This window comes from Phalaenopsis equestris, unplaced genomic scaffold (genome assembly GCF_001263595.1).
Source record: "Phalaenopsis equestris unplaced genomic scaffold, ASM126359v1 Scaffold000484, whole genome shotgun sequence".
NCBI classification, from domain to species: domain Eukaryota; kingdom Viridiplantae; phylum Streptophyta; class Magnoliopsida; order Asparagales; family Orchidaceae; genus Phalaenopsis; species Phalaenopsis equestris.
The window spans coordinates 537,626-553,925 of record NW_018164925.1 but is presented as its reverse complement, the minus strand read 5'-3'; the positions used below and the strand labels follow the sequence as shown (position 1 = coordinate 553,925).

Sequence of the window (16,300 nt, the reverse complement as noted above, 5' to 3'; positions counted from 1 at the left end):
TCTAATTTGGAGAAAATTTCATTCCATATTAAGGGGCTATTTGGTCAGCAGAAAAGAGAGTGCATTGTATTTTACTTGCATTTATTTTAATTTTTTATTTGTTTGGTGTGAAGGAAATACAATGCGGTCCATTACTTTGAGGTTCTCATAATTTGCAAAAACAATACTTTTTTTGTGACTTTAAAATCCCTCATTTCTTTAGAATTTCGAATACACAAGATTTATCTCGCCATTATTGCCCTTGCGAGCTTGCCGCGCCAATGCTTCCCGCGCCAATGCTTCCCGCCACTGCACAACCTCCCAGGAGTGCTTTCTCTCTCGTGATTATCCCTTGCAACTGGTAGCACATCCTACATGCATCCAGGATTTTGCAAGCTTGTGTTTGTCGCGATTGGAATAGTGGGAGCGCGATTTCTCGCTGCATAGTGGGAGCACAATATCTTGCGTTTAGCATATTGCCCCCCCAAGCGTGACTTTCCTCTCCTTTTTGTTTTTCATTCTAAGAACACCCTTTATAGCACCCCCATCACTCTCCTCCCTCCAAATACCATAGTCAGTCGTTGCAACAGCCTCTTCAGCTGTCTGACAAGTAATTGGAGGCCATAGGAGAAAGACAAACCGGTCAAGTGCTTTCAGAGACTTCGATTTGGAGCACTTTGAAGATTCTAACTTTTGTTGAATTTGGGAAGAAAAGGGAGGGATTGATGAAAAGGAAGCCACTTGAATGTGTATGGAGTCAAATTGGGAATCAAAGAAGCAAAATTGGGTAGCAGATACCAATGCCCAACTTGTAATAGGAGCTTCTACTCGTACCAAGCTCTGAGCGGCCACGGTGCTAGTGACAAGAGAATCAGAGCTGCTGCTTCTAGAATTCCAATGCCGATTACAAAATTGATGCCTATGTTGAGCACCTGATGGTGTTGAAGATGGAGGAATCCCATTCTGGCATTTTAAACAAGAGTAGAATTCATGAATTCATTATCTGTGGAAAAATTATGTACAAGTATAGGGATTGGGTGGGTACAAGAGGTCTCATTTATTGTCTGATACAGATGCCGGCAGTTGCAGTAATAAGGTAGGCGTCTTTGATTATGGTAGCAGCTGTGTCACTTGTTAAGGTTCCGGAATTGCTAGTTCTCAATCTCTTAGCTCCTGTTGACAGAGAATCGAGCAATCTGAAGCCATGTTGGATTGGCGAGATTATAAAACATGAGTAGAAAATGATAAATTTTATCTCTAATTGATAAAGAAAAAAGAAGAAGCCTCGGGAGTTCTGTACAAATTTTGTGATATAATTAATGAAGTTGTTATATGAGTGGTTCATTCTTAATTTTTGACGTGCTATGCCTTGACTTTCTACTTAACTAACTCAACCTACGCAAATCTTTTTATTACATGAGCTCATAAGCTAATTAGTGACAAACAATTCTTCGACTAGATATTTTAATTTGCTGGTTTTGACCTTATTAATGACATGAAATTCAATTTTTTTTTTAAATTTTTCTTAACTTTTTACATCAACTAGATTGATACATTTAGCTTTGCTTGATATTATGAATATTTTTTAATGCTTGTTGATATATGGAAAGGATACTGAAGTTAACCGAAATCATAGTAGGAAAAGCAAAAATTATTACTCAATAATGAAATAGAAAATAGCAACTGACACGACACAAACACTCAACATGGGTGGATCCCAGCTGGTAGTGGCGGTCTGTGAAGGTTAGGAAGGTGGTGATGTGGTGGAAAAGATGTTTCACAAGCAAAAATCAGCAAGGCACTGGTTTCCTCGGGGTGGGACATCAATTAGGAAGACAGTGGACGATGCGCGAGTGCTGTCTGGGTTGATGGTAGTAAGGGGGAAGGGTGGAAATGAAGATAACTAGGACATGGACACGGACAAAAGCTTGATTTGTCAGATTTTAGCGGACGTTTTGATTTGGATGAATTCATTGAGTGGATCTAAATAATGGATCAAGTTTTGAGTAAAATGTTATTTTTTGGGATAAATGAGTTAAATTGACAACCATCATGCTTAGAAAGGATGCTTCTTTGTTGGAAACCCTTAAGCATCTTTGATAACAGGAAGGGCATAGTAAGATCATCATATGGTTAAAGGTGAGAAGGGAGATACATAATAAATACTTTCGCTCATATTTTGGACAGTACATTTTCTTTAAAACTCAACAACTTTGAGTCAGAGATTCTTCTGTGGAGGAGTACACTGTTGAATTTGATTAACTCATGTTAATATGTTAGTTTATGGAACTAGAGGAGCGGACTATGGAGAGATATCTTAGGAGATTGAGGTCATCTATCACTAATGTGGTGCATCTAAAACTGTATCAGCTCTTAAATGATATACGTACTCTAGCTTTGAAAGTGGAGAAGTAGTACTATCACTAGATGACTGCTACACCTTCTAGGCAGAGTTCAACTCGAGGATCAAGCAGTAAGAGTAGACCCATGGGACTCCATAAGGTGTCACATCCCAACTGACTCCCTTTTTAATGGTCGGCTGAGGTGTGATTGAAAGTAGTATCAGAGCATAGTTATTGGATTAAGAGAATGATGGAAACGTTTTGATTTAGAATAAGTAATAATGAGATTAGTTATGAGTTAATTTATATGGGGCTATATGTTGATGAATCTAGGAAGAGTAACCCACACGACTTTAGTTATCATGCGTGTTCAATATGGTTTTTATATGATAAATTGTATTTAAATGATAAATTGTGCTAATATAAACAAACATGTTTGGAGAAGAATCAAAAAGTATGGAGGAGCAGTCTGTTAGGCCAAGTGCAGAGCAAGTAACATCTGAAAATGTTTTGAATAAAAATTAAAATCAGATCAGAGCAAACGAGGAAATCTAAGCAACTGAGTTAAGGGGCATAGTGCAATTGATATGACAAGTTAAAAAAATTGACTGTTATTGAAAGATCATCCACCAGTACAGGGCCAATTGTTGAACACGGGGAATAAGGTTGATAGACATTTGAAAATGTTTCAGTTTTCAAGCCACCAACATTTAAGGGTGCTAGTGACTCTACAATTGCTGAAGATCGGCTCCTGAAGTTCAAAAAAATTTTGGACGATATGATTTGTTTTGAAGATCGGAGAGTGATGCTATACACTTTCAAGTTAGGTGAGGCAGAAATATGGAAGCAGATGCAGTATAGAGAAAAGTTGGCTCTGACATCTTTTCCACAAATTCAATGGGATGACTTTGTCTTCAAAGATTGTCTTATTCAGCCAGATTAGCATTGCAAAATAGGTTTTTTAATCTAATTCAAGGGTCCAGGACAGTTATATAATATGAGGCATAATTCACATCTCTTTCTAGAAATGCCCCTCACCATGTCAGCACCCAGGAGGAAAGTGTCACGGAATTCTGCACGGTCTCACAGATCAGTTGATGCCGGCATTGAATAAATTTGAAATCTGTGATTTTGTAGTACTTGTTGAAAAAACTAGAAAAATTGAAAATGAGTTAAACTTTTTCAGTCGAGATGACAACTTCAGGCAAGCAAAAGAAAAGACTTTGGCAAACAAGAAGAATTTCAGAGCAAGAAATTAAATTAGAAGGTAAGCAGAAGTAGCCCCAACCAAAAAATTCAGTTTGTGAAAAATATAGAAAAAGACACTTTGGGCAGTGTTTAATGGGATTAGGAAAGTATTGCAAATCTGGACAACCAAAGCATTCTCATAGGAATTGTCCACAAGGAATAAGAGAGACAACAAATTACAGACAATCCGGGGATAGGGACATCGCAGGAAAATTTTGAAAGGCACTCAGCTCAGTAGAACTCAATTTTTGGGAAAGCCTTTAGTGCAAGCAAATGATAAAACTTTAGAGCGCAGAATTGAACAACCGGTAAAAACACGAGTTTTGGCAGTTATCCCTCAAGAAGTCAAAGAATCTGAGAAAAGTGGTTACACATACGCTCCTAATTCTTAATCAATTTGATCATATTTCTATTTAATTCAGGTGCATTGCATTCTATTATTTCTGATAAGTTTGTTGTCTGTTTACATGTTGATATTATGAATTTTACTCCTATTTTGTGTGTTGCTATTCCCTCGTGAAGTTTTTTTTTACGCCAACAAAAAATGTGTAGTGCATGTTCATTTTTATGATAAGAAATTGCCGGCAAAAATTGAGTAGTGCATTTTGCGGATGAATTTGGTTGGAAAACATTTTGCTACAATTGAATGCTGGAAAACGTTATATCATATGTGATCGAAATATACAATCTTCCCTGAATAGTGCAATAGAAGTTGAATAGTAATTGCGAAGCGGTGAACATGTATTTTTGGCAAACTTAGAAGTATTGAATGAAGCTGTACAAGAATTGAAAAATATTCTAGTGGTTTCGGAATCTCCTGATGTATTTCTTGAAGAATGTCCAAGGCTACCGCTAGAATGAAAAGCTGAATTTGATATTGATGCACAACTGAGAATGTCTGCAATATTCAAATCTCCTTACATGATTGCTTCAAAGGAATTATAAGAATTGAAATGTCAATTGCAAGAAGTGATAAATAAGGGATTTATTAGACCAAGTAATTCACTGTGGAGTGCTCCAGTTTTATTTGTCAAGAAGAAAGATGAATCAATGCGGCTATGTATTGATTACTGAGAGCTAAACAAGGTGACAATTAAAAACGAGTATCCTTTGCCTAGGTTTGATGATCTATTTGATCAATTAAAATGTGCAATGGAATTTTTTCGAATTGAATTGAGGTCAGGATATTATTAGGTCAAATTGAAGGAGGCAGATATGACCAAGACAACTTTCAGGACTAGGTATGATCATTATGAGTTCTTAGTATTGCATTTCTATTTAACCAGTGCTTCTGCAGTTTTCACGAACTTGATGAATCAAATTTTCAAGTCGTATGTGATATGTTATTATTTTTATTGATGATATTCTAATATATTCAAGAGCTAATGATGATCATGTTAAGCATTTGAGGATTGTATTAGAGTTGTTGAGACAAAATAAATTATATGTAAAATTTTTGAAATGTGAATTTTGAATGCGAAATATTGCATTTTTTGGACACATTATCTGTGACCAAGGAATTTTAGTAGTTGCTCAGAAAGTGAATGCAATTGTGGAATGACTTAATCGAAAGAATGTTACAGACGTGCACAATTTCTTGATTGATAGGATATTAGAGAAGGTTTGTCGAAGGTTTTTCTCAGATAGCTATGCTGTTGTCTGAGCTGATGAGGAAAAATGTACAATTTGATTGAACTGTAGAATGTGCACAGTTTTCAAGAAATGAAGAACCCTATGACCACTTTCAGTTTTAGCTCTTCCATCAGGCACGAAAGGATTTCAAATTTATAGTGGCGCGGCATTAGGAGGTATGGGTTGTGTTCTAATGTAAAATAGAAAGGTGATATCCTGTGCATCTAGACAATTGAAGTCACATAAAAGGAGCAATCCGACAAATAACTTAGAGTTAGCTATTGTGATGTTTTCTTTGAAGATTTGATGACATTACTTAGATTGTGTGAAATGTGAAGTATTCACATATCATCAATGTCTTAAGTATATTTTCACACAGAAAGTGCTGAATTTGAGGAAAAAATATGGTTAGAGCTAATCAAAGACTATGATCTGTATATAAAGTATTGTCCCCACAAAATAGATGTTGTTGATGCTTTAAGCCATAAATGCACATGTAATACAAGCTCGATTATCACTTAGAGTTCAAAATTGATCAAAGAAATTGATACATTATTGTTGGAAATCAGAAGAACAAGAGATAGTCTGAATTTACATCAGTTGATAGTGCAACCAAATTGGATAGATAAAGTCAAGGTAGATCAGAAAGAAAATAGAGAATATTTGAAACTCTTGAAGCAATGTCGATCAGGAATCAGGTCAGATCTGATCGTTAATGAAAATGGTAATCAGAAATAAGCTGCAATTCTGGGTACTTACTGAGTTTGATTTTAGACAGGAAATTCTACATGTAACTCTTCATCCAGGCAGCACAAAAATGTACAACGATTTGAAGTTGACATTCTAATGGTCAAGTATGAAGAAAGATGTTGAATATGTATCTCAATGTCAAGCTTGTCAGATTATAAAGACTGAGCAATAGTGACCAAGTGGATTGCTTCAAGCATTGCCGATTTCTGAAAGTAAATGAGAAGAAATTGCTATAGATTTTGTTATTGGAATTCCTAGATGCAGACTGACTCACGACAACATTTGGGGTTATTATGGACAAGCTATCCAAGTCAGCTCACTTCTCACCAATCAAGTAGATCGATTCTATGGAAAAGTTGGCTAGATTAAATGTCAAGAAATTACCAAATTACATGGAATTTCAAAAATTATTATGTTTGACAAAGACTCAAGATTCACGTTTAGGTTGTGGAAAAATGTTCATGAAGATTTGAGTGCGTAATTGCATTTTAGCACAACATTTCATCCACAAACCGACGAACAATTCGAGCATTGCAAGATCTATTAAGGCTGTGTGTTCTCGACTTTAGAGGCAGTTGGGAAGATCACAATCCTATGATATAGTTTGCCTACAATAATAGTTATCAGTCCGGTATTTAAATAACTCCTTATGAAGCGTTGTATATGCAGAACTCCACTCAGTTGAGTTGAAGTTGAATTCAAAATGTTTGGTCCAGAGTTATTTGATGATGCCACAGAGAAAATCATATTAATCGGAGACAGATGAAAGCATTGAGGATCGACAACATAAATATTACGACCCAAAGCACAAGCAGTAGAATTTGAAACTATAGATTTCATTTACTTAGAAGATAGGCTAATGAAAGGTATTAGAATTATTAGCCTAACTTTCAGGCTTAATTATTTGGCTAATTTCTGCTGTAATTACTATTAGCTTTTATTTACTTCTTTTATTTTATCGTTTCCATATTTATGTATTTCCTAGTTGATCTATTCTAAATTTATGTCTTTCTTATTATTTGTCTTATAATATATATTTATACACTTTTTCCTATCCATCAAAGAATCAAGCTCTATTTTCAAAAGTTAACATGGTACCAGAGCCCTAGTTGGAACCCTAAGAGCTTCAATCCTATCCGCCAGCAACCTGCCGCCTACAGGTCTTTCCCTGTAGGAGCTATGTCGTTGGCCAAAAAATAGGTTCTCTCTGTTGTCTTTCCTGCCATCATATTCAGACCCAGCCGCCAGCCATATGCTGGTTCTAGCGCCTCTACTCTGCCGCTAGCCTAACAACAAACCTTCAGCCGCCAGTGTCTTTCTTGGCTTGCTGACGGTAGTTTCCAGCCTTCGGAGAACCCTTCAGCACGTCAGTCCTTTCTCCAGTCGGCCTGTTTTTCCCTGGCTAGTGTTTCCAGGGCTCTTTCCAAGCTGCAGGGTCCTTTTGTCCTGCCTTCCAGATCTTCCTATGTCTCGACAACTCTATATCACATTTGACTCAGTTGGAATCATGGTGGATTCTTTCACCTCTGAGCCTTCTCCCCCGATGGTGTTCTTGAGTCCACCGGAGGGTCGACGCCGATCTCAATTACTCCATAGACTTAAGGACCTGAAAATCACATCAACTTTCTAATCACCACCCATAAATTGAACGTTCTAATTTTCCTCAATGGTTTCAAGCCATGTCTTTGTTCGTCAAGGGGTGTGAGAAGTTCGGCTATCTCACGGGAATGACTCGCGAGCCTCCTAAAACTGGCCCGATGTATGAAACATGAGAACTGGAGAATTCCATTGTCATGTTGTGGCTGAGTAACTCCATGGAGACTGCGATTGGTTGTTCGTATATGTTTCCTTCTTCTGTCAGTGTTTTATGGACTACAGTCCGAGACACCTATTTAGATGTACGAAACTACAACCAACTTTATGAGGTTTCTAAGCAGATCCATAGGCGAAACATGATCGAGGAGAGTGACCCCGTACTACAATGATTTGGTGGCCTTATGGATGGAATGCAATTTCTTTTATGACTACATGTGGGAATCACTCGTAGATCTTTCCCTTTTTGAGAAAATTGTCGAAAAATATTTCATGTACTAATTATTGGTAGGTCTTAAAAAAGACCTTGAAGAAGTCCGGGGTCATATCCTTTGCTGGGATCACCCTCCTGCTCGTGGTGCATTCACAGAAATTCGACGCGGAGAGAGTCGGAGAGTTATCATGCTCGACACTTCCAGTTCAGTGGAATCATCTAACTTGGTGACTAATAGTATTCAACACTCATCAAATCGTCCTTGAGCCACTGGGTCACTTGTGATTACTATCATAAACCTAATCATACTTGAGAAATGTGTTAAAACTCCATGGGAAACTAATATACAAACCTTCAACCAAATCTTCCTCTGTCAAGGCTCTAACTACGACATCTAAATCTTCTATGGTACAACTAACTCCCTCTCGGAACACTCTAGAATCACTTGGTTCTCTTAAGAGCCAGAAAGAACATTTAATCAAGCCGCTTGAATTCAATTAGTTCACTTCTGGCTCGTTAACCTCCCACATCCATCAAGGTATCATTCCTATGACACTCACTTCTTGTTCTAGCCTATGGATCATTGATTCAAGTGCCACAGACAACATGAATGGATGCTTTCAAGTACTCTCGTCATATTATCCATGCTCTGGGAATGATATTGTTAAAATTGTTGATGTCTCCTGTAACTCTTATTGCTAGTAAAGAATCGTTTGTATTAACAACCGATTTAATACTGGAATCTGTGTTACATGTACCTCTATTGCAATGTAACATATTATTTGTTAGTAAGCTGACACATGACATGAATTGCATTGCACATTTTTTTTCCTAATGTTGGTCTTTCAGGATCATCATTTTGAGAGGGTGATTGGAACTGCTAAACGAATACATGAGCTTTACTTCTTCTAAGAGAGAACGAGGACACTTCTCCTAGTAGTTGCAGTTTTTATCGATCCACTGAATTTCCTGTTACATTTTTGCATTATCGTTGGGGTCATCCTAATTCTCAATATTTAAAGCAATTGTATCCGTCGATGTTTACTAATAAAAATATTGCTAACTTTAAATGTGAAATTTATCAATTAGTTAAAGATCACCGCATTCCTTATTTGTCCCATGCTTATACACCTTTCATTCTCTTTTCCTTATTCATAGTGATTTGTCGGGACTCTCGTACTCCCAACTACACTAATTAATGGAGATTCCTTACCCTAATTCATGACTACACTCAAATATTGTGGCTCTATATCTTAAAAAATAAATCGAAGTTGCGGTCACTTTATAAAGTTCTCTCTTTTTGACCCAATTTAATACTTAAATTCATATCTTTCGAACTGGCAATGACTGTGAATTTTTTAACTCTTTTTAGTTGAGTTATTTTAAGTAAGGACGTCCTTTATCATAGCCCGTATAAGGACAATCCTCAACAAAATAAAGTCGCTGAGAGAAAAAACTAACACTTCCATAAAATCAATAAAATCCTCGCAAAAATTCGTACCTTCAAAACTTCATTAGTTGTCTTGATGTCAGACACCCCTACCTATCGGTTCTTCACCGCTCTTGAACCCAAAATTTCTGGGTGTATAGTATAACCTTTGTTCGAAACACTACTCTTAATCGTAGTAAGCTTGATTTCAAGTCTATAAAATGTGTCTTCCTCGGATATTCTACCAATCAAAAAGATCATCAGTGTCTTAATCATATCACAAATAAATTCTATGCAAGTGCTTATTTGAAAGTGTTCCCTAGTTCCCTGTCACTTTCTCAAATGTGAGGGAGCTTGATTTATTGGATACCATTCTTCATCTAACCCCTGTAAATATTTCTCCAATCACTATATCCAAGGAGCCCTCTATCTTTCTGGATCGGCCACCTACCAGCAACTAGAACCTCCTCTCATCCAAAGGCATGCAGAGCCTTTCCCAGGCCATCTAATGCAGAGCCTTTCCCACATTGGGTCTACATTAGATGGCCTGAGAAAGGTTCTGCATGCCTTTGGATTCCTGAGGGCTGGCGTTTCACGCCCCCACTAAATGGATGGGGCCACTGCAAGCACGCATGGCATGGGATTATATTTCCAACCGGATCTCTTTATTGCACCAAATATTGGAACCGAAGTATGGGCTCTATATTTGGGATTCTACATCCAAACGCAGAGATTCCATAGCTTGGAAGGTAATCACCACTAGGGCCCGCCCACTCAATAATATTGTTCGCTGGAAGATTGCCAACGGCAGAGACTTGAACGTGATTAATCATGCATGGTTTTTGAGACGCCTTTTACCAAATGGCTATCCTTCGTTAATATCAATGCTTGTGACGATCTTTTAGTGGATTCTCTCGTTCAGGATTCTAACTGGAATGTCCTTCAGTCACAACAAATTTTTGGTGTTGAATTATGCACCAAAATTTCCAATATAAAGCTGCATCTGCAACTCATGCATGAGCAGGTGGAACTTATTCAACCTTTAGCCGGTAAAACTTTTACAGCCCTCGCATTTGATGCTATGCATGGTAATCCCAATTCCAGCTTTAAAAGGCTTAAGAAACTGGAAAGTCCATCCACGTGAAAGGACTTTTTGGTGGCGTATCAGCCTTGATGCGTTACCAACTTACTGTTGGCTGAATAGATGGGGACTTCAGGAGGACTTAAACTGCCCTTGAGGCTGCGGGGAACCTGAGAATATTGATTTTACTATGGGAAGGTGTAAAACTTTTAGTGCTGCCGAAGATAAACTTTTGCTTTGGGGAATCTTTCTACCGACCTTCAATTTGCTGCAAATTTTGATTCAGTTTCTTATTTTTAGGGGCAAGGACAATCTTGGCCCATCTTTGTCTACTATAAATTGGTGCCCAACTTGGCGCGCCCGCAATGCAATGAAACATGGTTGAACCTTCAGCACTCCTACCACTCTGGTCTCCAACTTTTTCGAGAATCTGATAGCGACACATATTTTCCATTTTTCAAAGTAATGGGGCATCTACCAGTCTAACCAACTGTCTTTATTCCTGTTTTGGGGCTACTCTTCCTTCTCGCCTTGGTGGCATTGGCATTGTGTTGCGTGTTGAAAAGGGCTCGGTTCTTTTTGCTGCTGGAGAACCATGAGAACACTGGGATAGTGCTTATGTTGAACTTTGGGCTATCGGCCCCATCCAACACTACATTGACCCTTGGATGTATGAGGCTAATGGTATAATCATTGAATGCGACAATCACACTATCATCAAATCACTACAACAAAACACTTTATGCTGAAGATTTTTCCTTTTGGACTAATTTTAAACCAGTTTTGTTTCAATATATGGATAGAAAGAAAAATAGAGCTGCACATGTTTGTGCCCATGGTGCTTTACTTGATAGTTTTTTTGTGACGAATGTGGATCCCTCCCACTTTCTCTTTCCTTTTTTTGATTTTGATTGGGCTTGTGTTTTGTCTAATTATGCCCTTTTTGTGCTTTTTGTAATCCTTTACTTATAGTAATGCAAAATGCTCATTCATGAAATCCACTCCGTGATATCCCCATAATTAACACCACTCTGAATGAGGAAGTGAATTCTCTTCTTGAGATATGTAATCAAGAAAGCTCTCATTATTCTATGGAAAATATATCTCTTTTCACAGTGTATTGCCGAATTACAAAGTGTTTGCTACTGCCTCGACGGATCATCACCTCTCATCCACTATTGAATCGACATTAGCCGACTCTTCCTGGAAAGTTGTAGTAATGGATGATGAATGTCCTTCAGCGAAATCATATATGTGATATTGTAGATCTTTCTCCTAATAAGAAAGCAGTGGGGTGGCACTAGATTTTTAGCACCAAGTTTAACTCTAATGGACTTTTGAATGCAACACAATAGGGTTAGTCGCCAAAGGCTACTCACAAATATATGAAGTTGATTATGATGAGACATTTGCTCTAACTACTAAATTAAATACCCTTCAGGCCCTACTTTTCATTGCTATGAATTTGGATTGGCCATTTCTTCAACTGAATGTCAAAAATGCTTATCTAAATGGGGATCTCACATAGGAGATGTACACATGTCTCCCTCCAGGCTTTGACACTACTTTCTCTCAAGGACAAGTGTGCCGACTGCGGAAATCTCTTTGGGGCTTGAAGAAATCTCTAAGAGCCTAGCTTGACAAGTTCATAAAGGTTGTAATGGGTCATGGCTTTTCTCAGACCCAATCAGATCATATACTCACTTCTTTTGACATTCCTCCAGTGACAAAATTGCTATCCTTATCAATGATATTGTGCTCACATGTGATGATCTACTAGCATTGGTGTCTGAAAGACATATTTGCTACTTCATTTGAAATGAAGGACTTGGGGTCGCTCGCTCTGGCTCGGTCATCTTGGGACATTGACTTGTCTCAACATAAATATGTGCTTGATCTATTGATAGAGAATAACTTTCTTCTTTGCATACCAGTGATAATCCCCGTGGATCTCAATGAGATGTTAGCTGACATTGCCAATGCGGTTCCAGTGAGCAATACTCAATACCAACGCCTTATGGAGAAACTCATTTACCTCACCCATACTCGGCCTAACTTTTGTCACACAGTAGGTATTGTAAGTCAATCCGTTCATGATCCCTATGAGCACTATCTCTGAGATGTCCACAGGATCCTTCGCTACTTAAAAGGTACATCGGGGCAGGTTTGTGTTTCTCGTGCCACACTTCTCGTTCTGTTATTTATATGGATGTTGATTGGGCCCAATCGTTCAATGATTAGCGATCTACCTTTAGATATTGTTCTTTCGTGTGGGGAAATCTTGTCACGTGGAAAAACAAAAAATAGTCGATTGTTGTTTGGAGGAGTGTTGAAGCCGAGTTTCACTCCATGTTCTTATGTATTTTTTAAGCTCTCTGGTTACACACAATGCTCCGTGAATTACGACTATTCTGAGGGGGAGTATTAGAATTATTAGTTTGATTATTAGACATAATTATTAGGCTAATTTTTGTTGCGGTTATTATTAGCTTTTATTTGCTTATTTTATTTTCCGCTTCCATATTTTTGTGTTTCTTAGTTGGTTTATTTCCGAATTTATCTTTTTTATTTGGGTATTGTAATATGAATTTATACCCTTTTTCCTCTTAGTGAAAGTATCAAGCTGTATTCTCGAAAGTTAATAAAAGGTACGGCTAGATTTGGTCATGGAAGCAAATTAAGTCTTAGGTACATCTGTTCTTTTGAAACTATATAATGGATCAATCCAATTGTCTACAAATTAGCATCACCTCCGGATACGTCAGATATTCACAATGTGCTTCACATTTCAATGTTGAGAAAATGAGTTTCAAATTTAGGTCAGAGGATTTCACAAGAATTTTGCCGGTTTCTTCACGGAGGATGGCACCAGTACTCACTCTGTGGTCTGGAAGGAGCGCGCCATCCACATTTGTGCGCCAACTTGGAGGGGGGGGGTGCCAGAAAGATTGAGTGGACAGTCCGTGGGACTGGCTAGTTCCCCTGTGTTTTTGGATCGAAAAAGAATGTGTCTTCGCAAGAGCTTCTAGCAACCATAACAGTAGTTAAAAAAGATTGCCATTGTTTCATCTTAGTCCTTGCCCTCCAACACTGATGAATCGTGTGACAGAAAATCCGGGGGAGCGGAAGGTGTGCTTTACTGATGGTACTGGGCCGCCGTATGACATCACTAAAGAGTCGAAACAAGCTATATCCAATCCTCATTTCACGATTATGCACACGGTTTCATTGAGCACCCTACAGGAAACCGCACTATGCCCCTATCTTCATCTTCGAAACAGCCCCATGGGCACTCACTATCATCCGCAAGTCTTTGGGCAGAAAGCCAAGTATTAGTCGGCGTGGCATTGAGGAGGATTCTCCACCAGAAGAATTGTTCAAGTGGATGAAGAGAGAGCTTGTGGACCCACTTAAATTCACCAACTTGTTTAGTGAAAAAGGCCGCATATGGAACCAAGGTAATAGTCCTCCCCGAATAGGACTGCTTAAGCTTAGGCATATCAACCATTCCAATGCCTCCCACTAGGATCAGAAGTATTTGCTCCAATAATTCCTGGCCGAAACAAATCTGCAGCCTTTTTATGCTCCACCCGTCACGTAGTTTTGGCATTTGGTAAGTGCAGCTTTGAAAAAAAATCAAGATATCATCTGATATAGAAGATGAGAGACCCCCCTCTCTCCAAGAAAAGGAGACTCTCACATGTTCATGGTTTATTAACAATGACAGAAAACAATTTAGAGTATAAGATGAATACATATAGGTAGAGGGGGCACCCCTGACGAAACCCGCACTCTGCATGGATCCACTCCGTTGGCCATTCACCATAACAAAAAAAACTTCAGATTTAGAATACAATCCAACACCCATCCGCAGAACATCTGTGGAAAGCCCATTCAACTCAACACCTGTCGGAGCACCTCCCATCTCCTCTTATCGTATGCTTGCTCCATATCAACCTTTAGTGCCATAAGTCCCGAGGATGCAGTAGAGTTTTTGAAATTTTTGATCATATCCTGCACAAGTAAACAATGGTTAGAAATAGATCTTATGGTGACAAAAGCCCCCTTCTCCTCTGCAGGGATCAGAGGTAAAATCATTTCAACCGTCGCAACAATATTTTCGTCACAATTTTATTAGAAAATTGACAGAGGCTAATGGGCTTGAATGTTGACGGATTATCCACATTATCCACCTTAGGATTAAGAACGACCATAGTTTCTTTCAACTAGGGTCCATGCATCCCATAGCAAAGAATTCTCGAACGACCACAGTCACAATACCCCCCCTCAATGTGTCAAAAGCGCTCGAAGAAAGAGCCGTAACTCCATCGAGGCCTGATACCCTATTTAAACACATCGAATTATGTATGTTGCCTTCCAAGTAGGGGCAATGAGCTCCGGGGTGAGCAGTCATGTGTGATTTTTACAGTTTTTGTACAATAGTTTTGAGAGCTTGTACATATGTGTTGTGTATTAACTGTTATTATTTTGGTTTATTCGCTTTGTATATTTTATATGTTTTGAGGTTATAATTTTTTGTGCTTACGAGTGTGTACATTAATGAATTATGAAATGCAATGTATCACGTATGTTTGCGGTAATTATTTAGACTAATTTGTTACCCACTGGGTCCTAATTTAATAAGTATGACAAATTTTGGTGAGAATTTAGTCTGGCTTAATTGCCCATTTCTATCGCACCTCAACAGACCAGGGGCCATTTGGGGTGTTACATAAGAGGACCCTGACCGAGGAGAAAGTAGCTCAGAATCGAGAAAATTTAGATACTGCCAGCACTCCCATACCCATCCCAGCAAAAACATTTTCTAGTGCCATGGCTTTTGACGGTACTTTTTCGGATTGCCCAAATATTGGAGTGCTCTTTTTCTTTGAACATAGAGCAGTTGAAAAATTAGGTAGTGAGATATGAAAAAATGAGGATGTAAGAGTGGAGTATTAGCTCCCAGCCAATGAGGAAGAGATGTAAGTTGTTCGATGAATTCTTCAGATTGAGTCTACAAGGGAGAAACAATGGCTCCACCATAATATGTTTTATACCCGTAGCACCGAGAAGAAAAATATTTGCAGTCTTATAAAAAATGTAGGCAATTGTGAGAATTTAATGTCTACCTAAATGGTCAACAAGTAGACTTTGGTTTCAAACAAGCATGCCCAACTTTATTCCCTATCATAGTTAAAAAAAGCGAAAAAGTTCATAATTTATAGGAGATGTCTCATTAAGTTTTTCATATGAGAAAAATTCTAGGAGCAAGTGTGGTGTGACATGGTACCCATATTTGTTTGTCGTATCCTATTAGGCCATTCTTAATAGTACAATTGTTGCACATTATTTTGGTTACAGTTATACATATTCTTTCACCAAAGAAATTAAACACATTGTACTTGTATCATAGGAGCAAAGGTAATGGAAGAAGCATAATTTGGACTTCAAGGGAGTAACAATGGCTTTGCCATAATATGTTTTATATTCGTTGCACCGTGAAGGAAAATGCATACAATCTTATCATAAACATAGGCATTTGTGAGAATAGTGTCTACCCAAATGTTCAACAAGTTGAATTTGGCAACAAACAAGTAGACCCATTTTTATTCTCTATCTTTGTTAAAAATGGAAATAATATCAGAGTTGATAGTAGATGTCTTAGGAAATTTTTCATATGAGATAAACTCTATGAGGAAGTATGGTGTGATATTGTATCTATGGATGCTGTCATATCCTATTAGGCCGTCCCTTAATAGTATGTTATTAAGGCACTTAGCCTAAGTGAAAATTTGTCTTTTGTACGCCTAAGG

General features: G+C 38.1%; 1 protein-coding gene across 1 annotated transcript in view; it reads left to right on the top strand.

Moving 5' to 3' along the window:
- Positions 1–16,300, top strand: part of LOC110028030 (serine/threonine-protein kinase HT1-like) — a 94,183-nt gene that overhangs the window by 62,115 nt on the left and 15,768 nt on the right. The window lies entirely within an intron of this gene.